Source organism: Salvia hispanica, chromosome 1 (genome assembly GCF_029641045.1).
Source record: "Salvia hispanica isolate PSC_SH4W2 chromosome 1, Shi_PSC_v1, whole genome shotgun sequence".
NCBI lineage: Eukaryota > Viridiplantae > Streptophyta > Magnoliopsida > Lamiales > Lamiaceae > Salvia > Salvia hispanica.
Window position 1 is genome coordinate 11,409,098 of NC_142692.1, and position 16,272 is coordinate 11,425,369.

At 41.1% G+C, this 16,272-nt stretch overlaps 1 pseudogene; it reads right to left on the minus strand.

Moving 5' to 3' along the window:
- Window positions 1–245: 245 nt before the first annotated feature.
- On the minus strand, window positions 246–2,785 carry LOC148933243 (uncharacterized; annotated as a pseudogene).
- Between the last annotated feature and the right edge of the window lie 13,487 nt (window positions 2,786–16,272).

The following is a 16,272-nucleotide window of genomic DNA, read 5'->3' on the forward strand; positions in this document are numbered from 1 at the left end:
AGCACTCGTGGTCATATCATCCTCCCCTCCTTGGAAAGGATTTTTCCTCAAATCCGGATTTCGTACACCTATGAAATGGAAAAAGAGCAAATCAAATATGAAAGTATGATGAAAAGGATTAAGAGCACTAACGGCTCTAAGAGACAATAATACACCAAAGACGTTGTGTGGGCCTCCAGAATCATGTTCCCTCAAGCTCAAGGCCAAGTGACAATAAACATGAGAGCACGAATTAATCATTCCTTTCATGTCCAAATCCCCCCATAAGAAATCAAGACAAAATCATCAAGATACCCTTCATAACAAAACTCAAACAACCTCACAATATATGTATAAGATATATGTGCAAATAAACATAGGCATTCCTTCACAATGTAGTCCCAAACAAAGCCATTAGATATAAAGTTCTTCACAAATAGACCATAAAACATCCCAACTCCATTGAATGGTTTGATGGACATGCAATAAAAGCAATCAACATGCCAAAACACAAATGCCCCAAGCACCTTGTTTCTATTTGGTTCGATCATCCTCATACAAATGATGCCCAAATCCTTGAACATCTTCACAAAAGATTTGGCATTCTCAACAAGACTAGGCATATACAAGAAAGGGTCCTCATAGTGTGTATATTCAAAGGTAACCGAATAAGGTTTATTCACAAGATTCCTATTCTCAAGGTTAAACAACAAAAGACCATAAGGAACCATTGATACATAATTCTTGCTCAAATGAGAGCTACTCCACAAATTGACAAGCCCATATTTAACACATAGAGTAGGTTCATCACAACACACATCAAGTTTGCAAGAAGGATTATCATTTAACAAAGTTCATCAATATGGATTTCATCCCATTGCCCCATCAATTTCAAGAGATTTTCAAACATAAGGGAGCAATGTGTCCATAAACCTTCATGCACGACATGGAGACAAGACTCAACACCATGCATATGATACTTGTAAAAAACTACATCAAGTATCATGAGAAATGTTTCCAAATTAGCCCCACACAATTGCTCTAGCAATTTTAAAACAATACCACAAACATGAGAACGATGCAATTTTATGCCATTAGTCACAACATCATCCTCAAGAGACATATGAGTGGAAAAATCCTTCACAAAACGGCCATAGAATACTCCAATCCCATTGAAGGGTTTAACCACTTTGCAATGAAGACATAGCAAACACCAAGTTCTATAGTCATTATCCATGTTACTCTTCTTGGTCTTAGTATCCTCATCCACATACACATGAAGCTCAAAATTACCAACAAATGAAAGTTTAGGCATCTTAGCATGCAAGGAAGTCACTCCAACATTCAAGGTAGAAGCCACAAGAGAAATTTCATGTCTCTCAATGCTTGATTTTACCAAGAAAGGATCAATATATGGTGCAAAGGTAGATTTAGCATTCAAAGTTTCAAGCTCATGAGACCACTTTTTACACAAGACATCAATAACAAATTTATCAACACAAAGGGGCTTCTCTAATATAATCTCATTCAATGAAACATCACAAGGAGATAAGGATAGTGCACTTGAACCTTGGGCAAGGAGTTCATCCACTTGCCCTCGTTCCTCTTGTTCCTTCTCCGGGTGAGTAGTTTCCAAGCCATGTACAACATGATGCCTCACTTCCATGCCTTCAATTAAATTTCCTACAAATTCATGAACACAAAAAGACATAGAAGAAGTGTTAGTGGGTAAGGGTTTAGTTTCCTCACCAAGGGCAAGAGGCAAAGGATCATTTGGTGCCCACCCAAGATTGACCTTAGAATCTAACAAGCACCCTTTACTCACTTGTGCTTGTGGTTTTTCTCTCATTTGATATTTTTCTTTTCTCTCACCCCCACCACTCTCTCTTGACTTTTGCACCTCACACTCTTGTCTTTTATCACGCTCTCTTGGCTTTTTAGACTCACATTCACTCTCAAGCCTTTTCTCTCTCTCTCGTTCTTTTTTTCTACTAATTTGGATTAAGCTCTTCGAAGAAGAGACATTTCCATATACATCATGAGGCTTATGTGAGAAATGGAAAGAAGAGGATGTAGTCAAATGACTTGATGAGTTACCTCTTTGGTTCGTGTCAACACCACCATGTAGGTAGGTAGGCCTCAATCGAGCTCTATATGAGACTTCTTCTTCAATTGGCCTCTCAAACCCCTAATGGCTAACATGATCTCTCACTCTCCTAGAATGCCACTCTCTATGAGACTTTGGAACTCGTTCCCCACGACTTCCCCTATCAAGTCCATCTTCATAGTACCTTGATTCATAGTCACATCTATCATCACCATAGAGCCCAACTCTCCCTTGTTGATTGCCCATCCCAAATCTACCATAGCCTCCATTCTCATCCCGATTTGCCATATTCCCTCCTTCAATTTCCCCACAAGACTCCACCCCTCCATGTTGGTTTCCTACCCCAAAACGACCATACTCCTCATTTCCTCCTCCAAACCGCCTATTGGCTCCATTACCCCTCGACACTACATGCTCTATGCCGGAAGCTTTGAGATGTAGATGGTCACTTTTAGGAGTGACGGATCTTGATGCACGAACCTCCTTTAAGGCTCCAACCAATGTGTTTTGATTGGATTTCCATCGGGTCTCGAACTCCTTCCTCCGGGCATCCATCCGGGCATCCCATTCTCTCATCTCTTGTTTGAGATCACGACTAAAATCTTCCATCATTTGGGACATCATGCTCACTAGATCCCCTTCGGGTTTAGAATTACTTGAGCCCGCGCCTTTCTCGACTTCCTCATGGATGTCCACCATTTTGTTGGATCGAGTCATAGGAGGCATCAAAGTTTACTACAAACACAAAAACAAAGACTAGGGACTAGTCTTAGAGATTAGTAAAATTAAGAAAGAGAGATTTAAGAAGCTAACTCACCCCAATGTAGTATCCCAACACCCCCCCAAGTCACTCACCAATGTCACTCGGTAGGTTTAGGATATAGTGGGGCTAGTATCACACACTCTCGATCCAATTCCCACTCGTTGGCGCCCGGACAACTCAATCAAGGTATACACCTCAAGAACATATGGACACCAAGTAGTAAATACCAAAGTAATAATGATTAAACATATGAAAGTAAGGAAAACTAGGCCTAGAGCAAACACACACACTAACGAACACAAGACATGGGATGAAGCTTTTTGCTGAAATCTGGCTGATCTTTATGAATTTTTTTGGTATTGATCCCCGCGCCCAATTTGGATGAATTTTAGTGGATAGATTTCCAAACAACTCTAGATCAAGGGAAAAATAGCCATATATAGTCAGATTTGATAATTTGATAGGTTTTGTATGGTTTTCCCCAACTATGCCAAAACAGGGCAATGATGTTAATCTCCACAGTTAACTAGGCAAACGAAGGATATTTTTGATGAAATTTTTCAGGTAGCTAGGTCAGATAACATAGATCATACACACCAAATTTAAGCTTAATCTAAGCACAATTGATCAATCCGATCATCCCCACAAAAATAGAGTCAAAACAAAGAACAAAAGAAAAAATAACCCAACCCAAAGCAACAATAGATCAAACACCTAGTGGGTACTAGGCTCTAGATACCAAATGATGTGGATCCATGTATTTTGTGATCCATTTCCCAAGGATTACCCATTTAATGATGCTTGATCTAACTATTTTTGTGAGATTGATTTTCAATTTATCAACACAAGACAAAAGATAATAAAGATCCAACCAACAAAAATTGAATCTAAACAAGAATGGATGGAAGATTAGGAATGGAAAGCATGTGTATAAAGATGAGATAAGAGAGCTACAACCATAGGACCTTAACCAAAAAGATGGAGACAACCCTAGGCAACTTTCATTAGCTCTATCACCCCTTGGCTCCACTACTCAATGGATACACTCCATTGATGCATACCTCTACTTGAATCAATCAAAGATAGAAACAAGCAACCTTCAAGGAAGGAATTGGATACAATCCTCAAAGAGGAAACTCTCTAGGGTAGAAACTTTAATTCATCAAAAACCTAAAGAAAGGAAATGACATCAAGAGGTATTTATACTATGGGTCCAAAAATAGAAAGTTGGTCCACAAAATCTAAAAAATCGGCATAATCGCCCGGTCGGGCGTTTTTCACATGCCAAAATGCCCGGCCCGGGCGTTTTTCCCGAAGCTCCCGGCCTTCTCTGCGTGACTTCCGTAAAACCGCCATAACTCCCTCATTCGGACTCCGATTGGGATGTACAAGATACCCACGCGAAGCTGTTTCCAAGACGAAGACAATGGTGGTAGTTTTATAGCTTTCGGATGTCATCTCAATAGGACGATTTCCAGTTGAATCCAACTGTAGTTGAAATCCTTGACGCACGGCTTCCATGATCGTATCACTGCATAGTAGGAGATTGTCAAGAGGGAAGAGCTCTATGTGATCTGGGTGCAAGCATCAATCTGATGCCGTATTCTTTCTTTTAGAAGTTGAAGATTGGAGTGCTAAGACCCACCACTATTTCACTGCAGATGGCGGACAGAATAGTGTCGTACCCGAATGGGATTGTTGAAGACATCCTAGTCAAGGTCGGGGAATTTATTTTTCCAGCCGATTTTGTGGTTCTAGATATGGGAGCCCTTGATTCTGGTGTAGAGATTCCAAGAAGAAACAACAAATTTCTACCACTTAAAGATCCGGCGGAAGAAGAAGAGAAAGAAAAGAAGAAGGGGGACCTTAAGTCGTTGCCTTCACATCTCAAGTATGCTTTTCTAGGAGAGAATGAGACGTATCCGGTAATTGTCTCTTCATCACTTACTCCTACTGAACTCGATAAGCTGTTGCGCGTGCTTAGGAAGCATAAGGGAGCTATAGGGTGGTCCATCTCGGACCTCAAAGGAATCAGCCCTACTGTGTGCATGCATCGAATTTTATTGGATGAAGTGTAGGAACTGGCAGCGGAAGCGCTCTCATAAATCAATTACATAATAATCAGATCTATTTAGCAGATTATTTAGACAAAACCTATTCGCGTAATTATCACATGTATCATGCTCATAACTTGAATTAATCATGCTTTAAGAATATTGAAACCTAAAACATGCTTTTCTACGGAGCAGAAAAATACCTAATTAATTCTCCAAAGAATTGAAGATGGCTAGCTTCTTCTCCACGTGATGCTTTGAGTACTAGACCACAAATCTTCTCTCTGGTTCCCGAACTGTATCCCAATATCAGTGTGGGCTGATCTTACTAGAATACTAGGAATTAAATAAAGAAGACATAAGAAATCCTTTTAGGAATAGGAGTAGAATTCGAAAATTCCTACAGCTGACGGGGCTGATATTTTCGAAAATTTCAAATAATGAAAATATTGTTATTTCTGTCTCCTTTATTCTCCTATTTAGATTAAGTTCCTTTTGGGCCCAGACAGGAATCTATGGAAGGTTTTGGATATGGGCTCATCCAATTTACTTTTTACTAATTAAATTGAACCCACAATTTAATATAAGTTATAATTGGAATATTACGAGCAGCCACTACAGAAGTAACATTGAACTCTCCCCATCCAAATCCGAAATTACTAGTAATCTGGGTTTCTGTGTAACTTTCATTTCCCGTGCTTAAGATTAAAATGTCCATTAATTAATTAATGTCTGCTATTGACTTAATTAATTAACTTCTTATTAATTCCAAGAGTGGACTTAGCATGAAACGCTTATTTACTATTCATAGAGTAATCAAACTCCAACTAGCTAGGTTCCGAATAATAAAACCTTGTTTCGCACTCCTCTTGAGGACATTATCAAACGAGACTCTCCTCGTGCACGATTCAATATAATAGCAATCCTAGCACCGCTAGATATTGATCACCACTACCCAATATATCAGGATAATTGGGTTACGAAAAACCCGCACCATTTGATAAGTCAAAGTAGTGCATAATCAATACCGTATGCTCAATGCTAACCTACATTGATTAAGAAACAAATATTATCAAGACCTCGCCTTTCAGTAGATAGCCCAAGGACAAGTCTTGCTGTTAGATCCGTTCAGTGCTATACCACACCAATGTCATCTTATTTCAGTAAGGCTTAGAAATATGCGGACTGACATTGCAACCTTTCTCGATGGATAGTCAAATTCCATCTAGGTTGTGAAATTCATCTTTTTCTTTGTTTAGAACTGACCGTGTTAGCTTAAAGTGGACGACGCCCACAACCGGTCTACTAAAACAAAGACTTAGACTTTGTTAAGTTAACTTATACATTTAAACATGCATTAACATCCATTAAATGTAAAACATAACAACATTATGACAAAAATAATCTGTTTTATTCCTTGGAAAATAAAATAAGAGTTTTACAGTATTCAATCACTCGAAACATGATTTCTAGTATACAAACTCTAACAATCTCCCACTTATACTCAAAACACTTTCGAGTATACAAAATGTGCTAACTAACGTCAAATTCTCCCACTTATACTGAAAGCGGATTGAGGTCTTGAATTAGTCGAACTCCCATTCCTTCAACATGGCTTTCATACGGCTTTACCGCTAATGCCTTCGTGAAAGGATCTGCCAAGTTGTTTTCTGACTCAATCTTGACCACTTTTAAGTCTCCTCTCTGCACTATATCTCGTATAATATGATACTTCCTCTCTATGTGCTTGCTCGCTTTATGAGCCCGTGGTTCTCTCGAATTTGCCACAGCACCAGAATTGTCACAATAGATGGTGATGCTCTTGGGCATATTCGAAACCACACCTAAGTCCAGAAGGAAGTTCTTAAGCCATACAGCCTCTTTTGCAGCGTCCGAAGCGGCCACATACTCGGCTTCCATGGTAGAGTCTGCAATGCATTTCTGTTTTACACTCTTCCAAATTACGGCTCTACTTCCTAAGGTAAACACATATCCGGAAGTTGATTTTCTCGAATCTACATCAGCTTGAAAATCTGAATCTGTATATCCTAAAGGACAGAGCTCGGCTGCATTGTAAACTAGAACATAGTCCTTAGTCTGATTAAGGTACTTGAGTATGTTCTTTACGGCAGTCCAATGTCCTTGGCCGGGATTTGATTGATATCTTGCTACCATGCCAACAGCAAAGCAGATATCAGGTCTAGTACAAAGCATAGCATACATGAGACTACCAACTGCCGAGGCATATGGTATTCTTCTCATCTCTGCTATCTCAGATGTTGTCTTAGGACACATCTCTTGAGATAAATGGATGCCATGTCTAAAAGGTAGAAAACCTTTCTTGGCATCTTGCATGCTAAAGCGTCTAAGTACTGTATCGATGTAAGATTCTTGGGATAAGCACAACATTCTCTTAGCTCGGTTCCTAAGAACCTTGATACCAAGAATGTGTCCCGCATCACCCATATCTTTCATCTCGAACTGGCTGGACAACCAAGCTCGCACTGATGACAACATATTTTTATTGTTTCAAATTAGAAGAATGCTATCTACATACAAAACTAAGAACACAACATTTCCTTTTTCAACCTTCTTATACACACAGCTTTCATTGGGGCATTTTTCGAATCCAAACTTTTGAACAGTTTGATCGAAACACTGGTTCCATGATCTAGATGCTTGCTTGAGGCCATAAATGGCCTTCTTAAGCTTCCAAACCATGTGTTCCTTGCTCTTTACCACATAGCCTTCGGGTTGTTCCATGTAGATGGTCTCCTCAAGACTCCCGTTTAAAAACGCAGTCTTAACGTCCATCTGTCATACTTCCCAATCCATGTAAGTTGCTATAGACAAACGTATACGGATCGATTTGAGCATGGCCACTGGGGAGAAGGTCTCATCATAATCGATGCCTTCCTTTTGGGTATACCCCTTAGCCACTAGTCTTGCCTTAAAGACTTTAACTCGTCCATCGGGTCCACGTTTACGTTTGTATATCCACTTGCTCCCAATGGCAGTACAGCCTTCGGGTAGGACAGACAAATCATAGACGTCTTTGTCTACCATTGATTGTAGTTCTGAATCCATTGCTTTCACCCATTCGCAATGATCGACATCTGCCTGCGCCTCTGCAAGATTCCACGGATCAAGTACATTGCTGTCCGAGGAGTGATCCATGCACTCTCCCAAACCAATGTATCTATCGGGCTCATGACAGACCCTCCCACTGCGACGCGGCACTACAATATCTGGAGTATTAGTTGAAATTTCTGGAATTGTTGTTACACTAGGTAATTGTTCTTGGTTAATGGAAGTTGTGACTTGAGTTAGCTCTTGAAGAGCTATCTCACTGTTGGGCTTATGATTCATTACATAGTCTTCCTCTAAGAATGTGGCATGAGTGCTCACAATCACTTTCTGATCTCTGAGACTATAGAATTCATAAGCTTTCGTTCTTCTAGGGTATCCTATAAACACACATACCTCCGTCCTAGATTCCAGCTTAGTTGGATCCTTTTCCAATACATGGGCCGGACACCCCCACATCTGAGATGTTCCAGATTGGGCTTCCGCCCATTCCAAAACTCATATGGGGTAGTAGGAACTGATTTAGAAGGTAAGTGGTCAAAGAGATAGGTTGCCGAAAGCAATGCTTGCCCCCAAAATGAAATAGGTAATCGTTCATAACTCATCATTGAGCGGACCATATTTAATAAGGTCCTATTCCTTCTTTCAGCTACGCCATTCTGCTGGGGCGTGCCCGGCGCAGTCGTTTGGGATTGAATTCCCGCTACTGATAAGTAGTCCAAAAACTCGGCACTTAGGTATTCGCCTCCGCGATCAGATCGCAGGCATTTGATAGTCTTACCATGACGCGTCTCTACTTTAGCCTTAAACTCCTTGAACTTGTCAAAAGTTTCAGACTTGTAGCGCATCAAATAGACATATCCAACTTTCGAGAAGTCATCTATAAAGGTGACGAAGTATCGATAGCCGCCCCTTGCCTCAGTTGACATTGGTCCACACACATCAGTATGAATGAGCTCAAGTACTTCCTTGGCCCTATTCCCCTTTGACCTAAAAGGTCTCTTAGTCATCATGCCTTCGATACAGGATTCACACTTCGAAAATGGTTCCTTCTCAAGACCTTTGATAAGATCTTGATCAACCATCGCATGAATCCTTCTTTCGTTGGCATGACCAAGTCTAAGGTGCCATAAGTACGTATCATTCATTGAACTTGAAGGTTCTTTTCTTTTCTTAGAAATTTTCGATGTAGCATTGATATCACGACAGATATAAGAGCCATCTTTCTTAATAACGCAATTGTCATTAAAAGAAATCGAATATCCATCAAAAGACAATTTAGAAACTGAAATTAAATTTCTTCTAAAAGAAGGTATCAACAAAACATTCTTCAAAATAAAAAATCTAGCACTAGAAAAACGTAAATAAACGTCTCCCACTGCAACGGCCGCCACTTTCGTAGCGTCGCCCAGCTGGACTTCGATCTCACGATCATGTAACCGTCTTGTCACCTGCATTAAGTCAGGATCAAAACATATATGATCGATTGCTTCAATATCAATAACCCAAGTATGAGTAGATGTCGAAGCCAAACATGACTCGACTACTAGAGCATGGTGCATACCTGTAGCCTTGCCCTTCTTAGGACAATCTGGCTTCCAATGACCTTTCTCTCCACATTTGAAGCACTTTCGAGTTGGCTTCTTGTCACCTCTCTGTTTCTTCTTTCCCTTAGCATTCTTAGCTGCCACTAGGTTTGGTGCCTTTTTCTTTCCTCTTCCAGTCTTAGAGCCAGAGGAATTAGGCGCCAAACTTAGCATGGCTACCTTAGCTTGAACCATAAGGTCCTCCGCCGACTCAGTCATCAGCTCAGCCAAAGTATAATCCCGTTTGTTCATCTCGAAGTTGAGCTTGAACTGCTGGAAGCTAGAGGAAAGACTCTGAAGGATTATAGTAACCTGGGACTTGGGATCAATCGTCCCTCCCAAAACCTTAATCTGATTGAGGTGGCTCATCATCTCGAGGACATGTTGTCTCACAGACGTGCCTTCCTTCATAGACATCGTCATGATACTTCGAAAGGCTTGAGACTTAGCCGTTCGATTCTGAGTACCAAACAGATTTGTAAGATTTTGCATAATCTCGGCGGCAGTCGCCATGGCAGAATGCTGATGCTTGAGTACTGAAGACATAGATGCCAACATGTAGCACTTAGCCATCTCATTCGCCTTATGCCACCGTTTATGCGCATTCTGAACTCCCACCGAGGCATTAGCCGCGGGGACTGGAGGCTGTGGAGTGGTGAGTACAAACTTGTACTCTTCAGCCGTGAGAACGATATCCAAGTTTTGTTTCCATTCGATGTAATTTTGGCCCTCAAGTTTGTTTTCTTTGAGAATGGCAGAAAGAGGATTAAAAGACATATTGACGGATTTTGTTGCATTGCAAACAGAAGAATTTACTATTTGTCATAAACTTATGTAAGGAAATTGAGTAGATTAACCATAAAACTTTTCAAAATCTTACAACAGCAAAATTAATAAATTGTATCCTCCTTTGGAGGTTAATACGCATTAAAACTTTGACAATTTTACTGGTCACAACACCGATGCATCAATATCTTCCTCCTTTGGAGGTCAACACGCCTAATGCTGCCTAAGCACGACCATCAGATTTAGCATTACAGTATTTTATTTCTACAACACACTCCCATAACAATGTTCATGTGCTGATAACAAAATCAAGCTATCTCATAAATTCTGATTGAACCCTGAAACTCGCAGTTCCTTAGGATTATTGTCCCCACTTTGCAGGTGGCAATAATATTGGGAACCACTTTCTAGTTCATTCTATTTGTTATGTGAGAAGTCCGCCCTTATGAACTTACTGTTTTCGTAGGATTATTGTCCCTACTTTATAGGTGGCGATAATATTAGAAAATCAGCTTCACAAAATTTGGCAGTCCAACCGATGGAGACCATATATAAACTTTTAGTTCATAATTATCGCTTAGATATTTGAGTTGGTTTTTCATTTTTTATCCTTTAGCCTTAAGGCAGATTAAGACTAATTAAATTCTGTTGGTATTTAATTGACTGGATAATTAAATCTTTTATTATCTTTAATATCTTAGTTTAGAAATTATTAATCTAGAATTTAATTCTTATTCATGTCATACTATAAGATATATCTAAAATAAAGTACATTATTTATAATCTTAATTAGACATGAAAAATTAAATTCTCATAATTTCCAAGTTCAAGATTAGGAAGAATATTAATTATATTATTTAATGTAATCTTATATATATCTATCTTATTATGGATTCTAGATATATATTATATTTAGGAAACTATTAAATTATTCTTATCTATATCATCTAGGATATAAAATATTCATAGATATAGAAAATAATCCAAATATTCCTAAAATCTAGGAAAATCTTCCCAAAATATTTTATTTCATTAAATAATATTATTTTTAATGATATCTATTAATTTATGAATTAAATAATCATTAAAATAATCTTTCGTCAATATCTTGCGATTCGAGGTTTGCACGAATCAACACGACGAAGATTCGAAGACTCCGTCGGAGACGCTCGCCGGGGCGGCGAATTCGCCGCCCGACCGCCGCCGACAGTTCGCGCCCGAAGGCGCCTTGCTTCCTCCTCCCTATCTCTCGGCGGAAAGCCGCCGATACATTCCCTACCGCCGTCGACAACCAGCCGCGCAGCTCCGGCGTACTCCCACTGCTCCGGCGGCCTTGCACGAACCAGCAGCCGCCGTCACCGGCGATGCTGCTCTCGGTCGTGCGCCGCTAGGGCTAGGCGACTAGGGTTAGGTTTTTCTAGGGTTAGGGTTAGGGTTTGCGATTTCCGGTGGCTTCGCCACCCAATCGCATCGTCGGCGTTTTAGCGCCGGGGATTCAAGGCAAACCCGAGCATGGCGGCGGCGTGGACGAGCTCCTCTGCTCGCGTTCACGTCGCCACACGTCCGTCGTCTCGCACCCAGATCCCGTCGCGTTTAGCCGGGAGTTGCATGGTTGGGCGGTCTCGCCGGCAGTGCACACGAAACCGAAATCGTCCGTGCATCGCCGGTGGATCGCACCTGATGCTCCCACTCTATCGTCGGCGAACGTCGAACTCTATCGGGCGCCGGCTAGGGTTTCGTCGGGCTTGGCAAGTGGCGCGCGCGAGCCCTTGCTCGCCGGTGCGTCGCCCCATGCCCGTCGCCCTCGGCTCCCACTCAGTTCGATAACCCTACTCCGATCGCACGTAGTGATATTCTTCCCGGTGCAAGTGCCGACGAAACGCACATGTCGTTCGTTCGAATAATTCAAGTTCTATGATTCGAATGTTCTTGAGTTCATCATGCATAAACATAAATAACAAAAACACAAGAACATGCTTCGTAATCAATTAAGACATGCATACATGAATTTCGTGAAATTTAAATCCAAATAATCAGAGCCAAAGACTGGCTCTGATACCAATTGTAGGAACTGGCAGCGGAAGCGCTCTCATAAATCAATTACATAACAATCAGATCTATTTAGCAGATTATTTAGACAAAATCAATTCGCGTAATTATCACATGTATCATGCTCATAACTTGAATTAATCATGTTTTAAGAATATTGAAACCTAAAACATGCTTTTCTACGGAGCAGAAAATACCTAATTAATTCTCCAAAGAATTGAAGATGGCTAGCTTCTTCTCCACGTGATGCTTTGAGTACTAGACCACAAATCTTCTCTCTGGTTCCCGAACCGTATCCCAATATCAGTGTGGGCTGATCTTACTAGAATACTAGGACTTAAATAAAGAAGACAGAAGAAATCCTTTTAGGAATAAGAGTAGAATTCGAAAATTCCTACAGCTGATGGGGCTGATATTTTCGAAATTTCAAATAATGAAAATATTGTTATTTCTGTCTCCTTTATTCTCCTATTTATATTAAGTTCCTTTTGGGCCCAGACAGGGATCTATGGAAGGTTTTGGATATGGGCTCATCCAATTTACTTTTTACTAATTAAATTGAACCCACAATTTAATATAAGTTATAATTGGAATATTACGAGCAGCCACTACAGAAGTATTATTGAACTCTCCCCATCCAAATCCGAAATTACAAGTAATCTGAGTTTCTGTGTAACTTTCATTTCCCGTGCTTAAGATTAAAATGTCCATTAATTAATTAATGTCTGCTATTGACTTAATTAATTAACTTCTTATTAATTCCAAGAGTGGACTTAGCATGAAACGCTTATTTATTATTCATAGAGTAATCAAACTCCAACTAGCTAGGTTCCGAATAATAAAACCTTGTTTCGCACTCCTCTTGAGGACATTATCAAACGAGACTCTCCTCGCGCACGATTCAATATAATAGCAATCCTAGCACCGCTAGATATTAATCACCACTACCCAATATATCAGGATAATTGGATTCCATCTAGGTTGTGAAATTCATCTTTTTCTTTATTTAGAACTGACCGTATTACCTTAAAGTGGACGACGCCCACAACCGGTCTACTAAAACAAAGACTTAGACTTTGTTAAGTTAACTTATACATTTAAACATGCATTAAAAATCCATTAAATGTAAAACATAACAACATTATGACAAAAATAATCTGTTTTATTCCTTGGAAAATAAAATAAGAGTTTTACAGTATTCAATCACTCGAAACGTGATTTCTAGTATACAAACTCTAACAGGAAGGATCCAAGCCTAAGGCGCAGAATCAAAGGAGGCTAAATCCGATAATGCGAGAGGTGGTCAGGAAGGAGGTATTGAAGTGGTTGAAAGCCGGAATCATATTTTCGATATCTGACAGTGATTGGGTAAGCCCTACCCAAGTCGTAGCCAAGAAGGGTGGGATGACTGTTATACAAGGTGGCAATGATGAGATGATAGCCACAAGATTGGTGACCAGGTGGCGAGTTTGCATCGACTATAGGGTACTTAATGCAGCCACGAGGAAGGACCATTTCCCTCTCCCATTTATTGATCAAATGTTTGACAGATTGGGGGGGTATGAGTACTACTGCTTCCTAGATGGATATTCCGGATACAATCAGATCTTGATCGCCCCGGAGGACCAGTACAAGTCGGCCTTTATTTGTCCGTACGGTGTCTACGCCTTCCGAAAGATGCCTTGGGCTTTGCAACGCCCCGGCCACATATCAGAGATGTATGATGTCCATCTTCCACGACATGGTGGGAGATATTATGGAGGTGTTCATGGATGACTTCTCGGTCTTCGGATCTTCTTATGATCAGTGCTTGGATAATCTGACAAGAGTATTGCAGAGATGCGAGAAGACCAACTTAGTGCTCAACTAGGAGAAGTTCCACTTCATGGTACGTGATGGTATTGTGCTTGGGCACAAAATCTCTGCAGCGGGTCTAGAAGTTGATAGAGTCAAGATAGTGGCGATTGAGCAAATGCCACCACCTTCTAATGAGAAAGCTGTGCGGAGCTTCTTGGGGCATGCGGGATTTTATAGGCGATTCATCAAGGATTTCTCTCAGATAGCTCGCCCATTTTCCAGTCTGCTAGCTAAGGATGCCAAGTTCCATTTTTCCGAAGAATGTTTACAAGCCTTCGAAATTTTGAAGAAGGCGTTGGTGAGTGCCCCCGTGCTTATAGCTCCAGATTGGCATCAACCTTTCGAGATCATGTGCGACGCTAGTGATGTGGCTGTAGGTTCGACGTTGGGGCAGAAAAGAAATATAGTGTTCAGAGTTATTTATTACGCAAGCCGGACTCTAGATCCAGCTCAGGCGAATTACACCACCACGGAGAAGGAGATGCTAGCTATGGTGTATTCCTTCGACAAATTTCGCCCATATCTCATTGGAGCGAAAACTATTGTGTTCACTGATCATGCCGCCATCCGCTATTTGTTTGCTAAGGTGGATGTCAAGCCTCGTCTGATTCGTTGGGTTCTATTGCTACAAGAATTCGACTTGGAGATCCGGGACCGAAAGGGGTGCGAGAATGTGGTAGCCGACCACTTGTCTAGATTGGAGCATTGCTTTGAAGGAGAGAATTTGAAGAAGCCGATAAACGAGGAGTTCCCCGATGAGCACCTCTTCTATGCTCAAAGCTCGTCGCCATTGTACGCGGACATTGTGAATTTCCTAGTAGCCAAGGTGGTCCCAGAAGGCCTCAATAAGTATCAAACGAGGAAATTATTTCATGATATTAAATTCTATTTTTGGGATGAGCCGTTCATGTTCAGAAGATGTGCAGATATGGTGATTCGAAGGTGTACCCCCGATGAACAATGTGAAGCTGTGGTCAGAAATTGCCATTCAAGCCCCACCGGAGGTCATTTTGGAGCAAACCGGACGGCGATGAAGGTGTTACAATGCGGATTTTATTGGCCAAACATTTATGGAGACAGTCAGAAGTTTGTTCTCCACTGCAATGAATGCCAGAGGACGGGGGGTATCTCCAAGAAGAAGGAAATGTTGATGACTACCATTATGGAGATAGAACTTTTCGATGTATGGGGGATCGACTTCATGGGTCCCTTCACGCCATCCTCCGGTCATCAATACATCCTATTGGCGATTGACTATGTCTCCCGTTGGGTGGAGGCAATTCCTACTCTGGTCAATTCCTAAGGTGGTGATCAACTTTGTGAAAAAGAACATTTTCACAAGGTTCGGGGCGCCGAGAGCCTTACTTAGTGATGGGGGGTCTCATTTCAAAAACAAGTGGCTGGAAGTTGTGTTGGGCAAATATGGCGTCAAGCACCGAATCACTTCCCCCTATCATCCTCAAGCCAATGGTCAAACTGAATTGGACAATCGAGAAATCAAAGGCATCTTGGAGAAGACGGTGAATGCCAACAGAAAGGATTGGGCTTTGAAGCTCGATGGTACACTTTGGGCATATAGGACGCCTTTTAAAATGCCGATCAGCATGTCACCTTATCAGTTGGTGTTTGGGAAATCTTGTCATCTTCCCGTGGAGCTTGAGCACAAATCATATTGGGCGGTGAAGCAGTTGAATGCCGACTACTATAAGGCCGGAAAGGAGAGGCAAGCTTATCTGAACTTGCTTGATGAGTTTAGGAATGAGGCATTTGAGAACTCGGCAATTTACAAGGAGCGCCACAAGACGTACCATGACAAGATGATAGACAAGAGGGAGTTTTTCCCCGGAGATTTGGTGGCTACTGATCAATGCACGTCTAAAACTCTTCCCCGGAAAGCTCAAGTCAAGGTGGTCCGACCCTTTCAAAGTCAAGACGGTAATGAAGAATGGAGCTTTGGAGCTCGAAGCTGATGATGGGCGAGTGTTCACGGCCAATGGTCAGAAT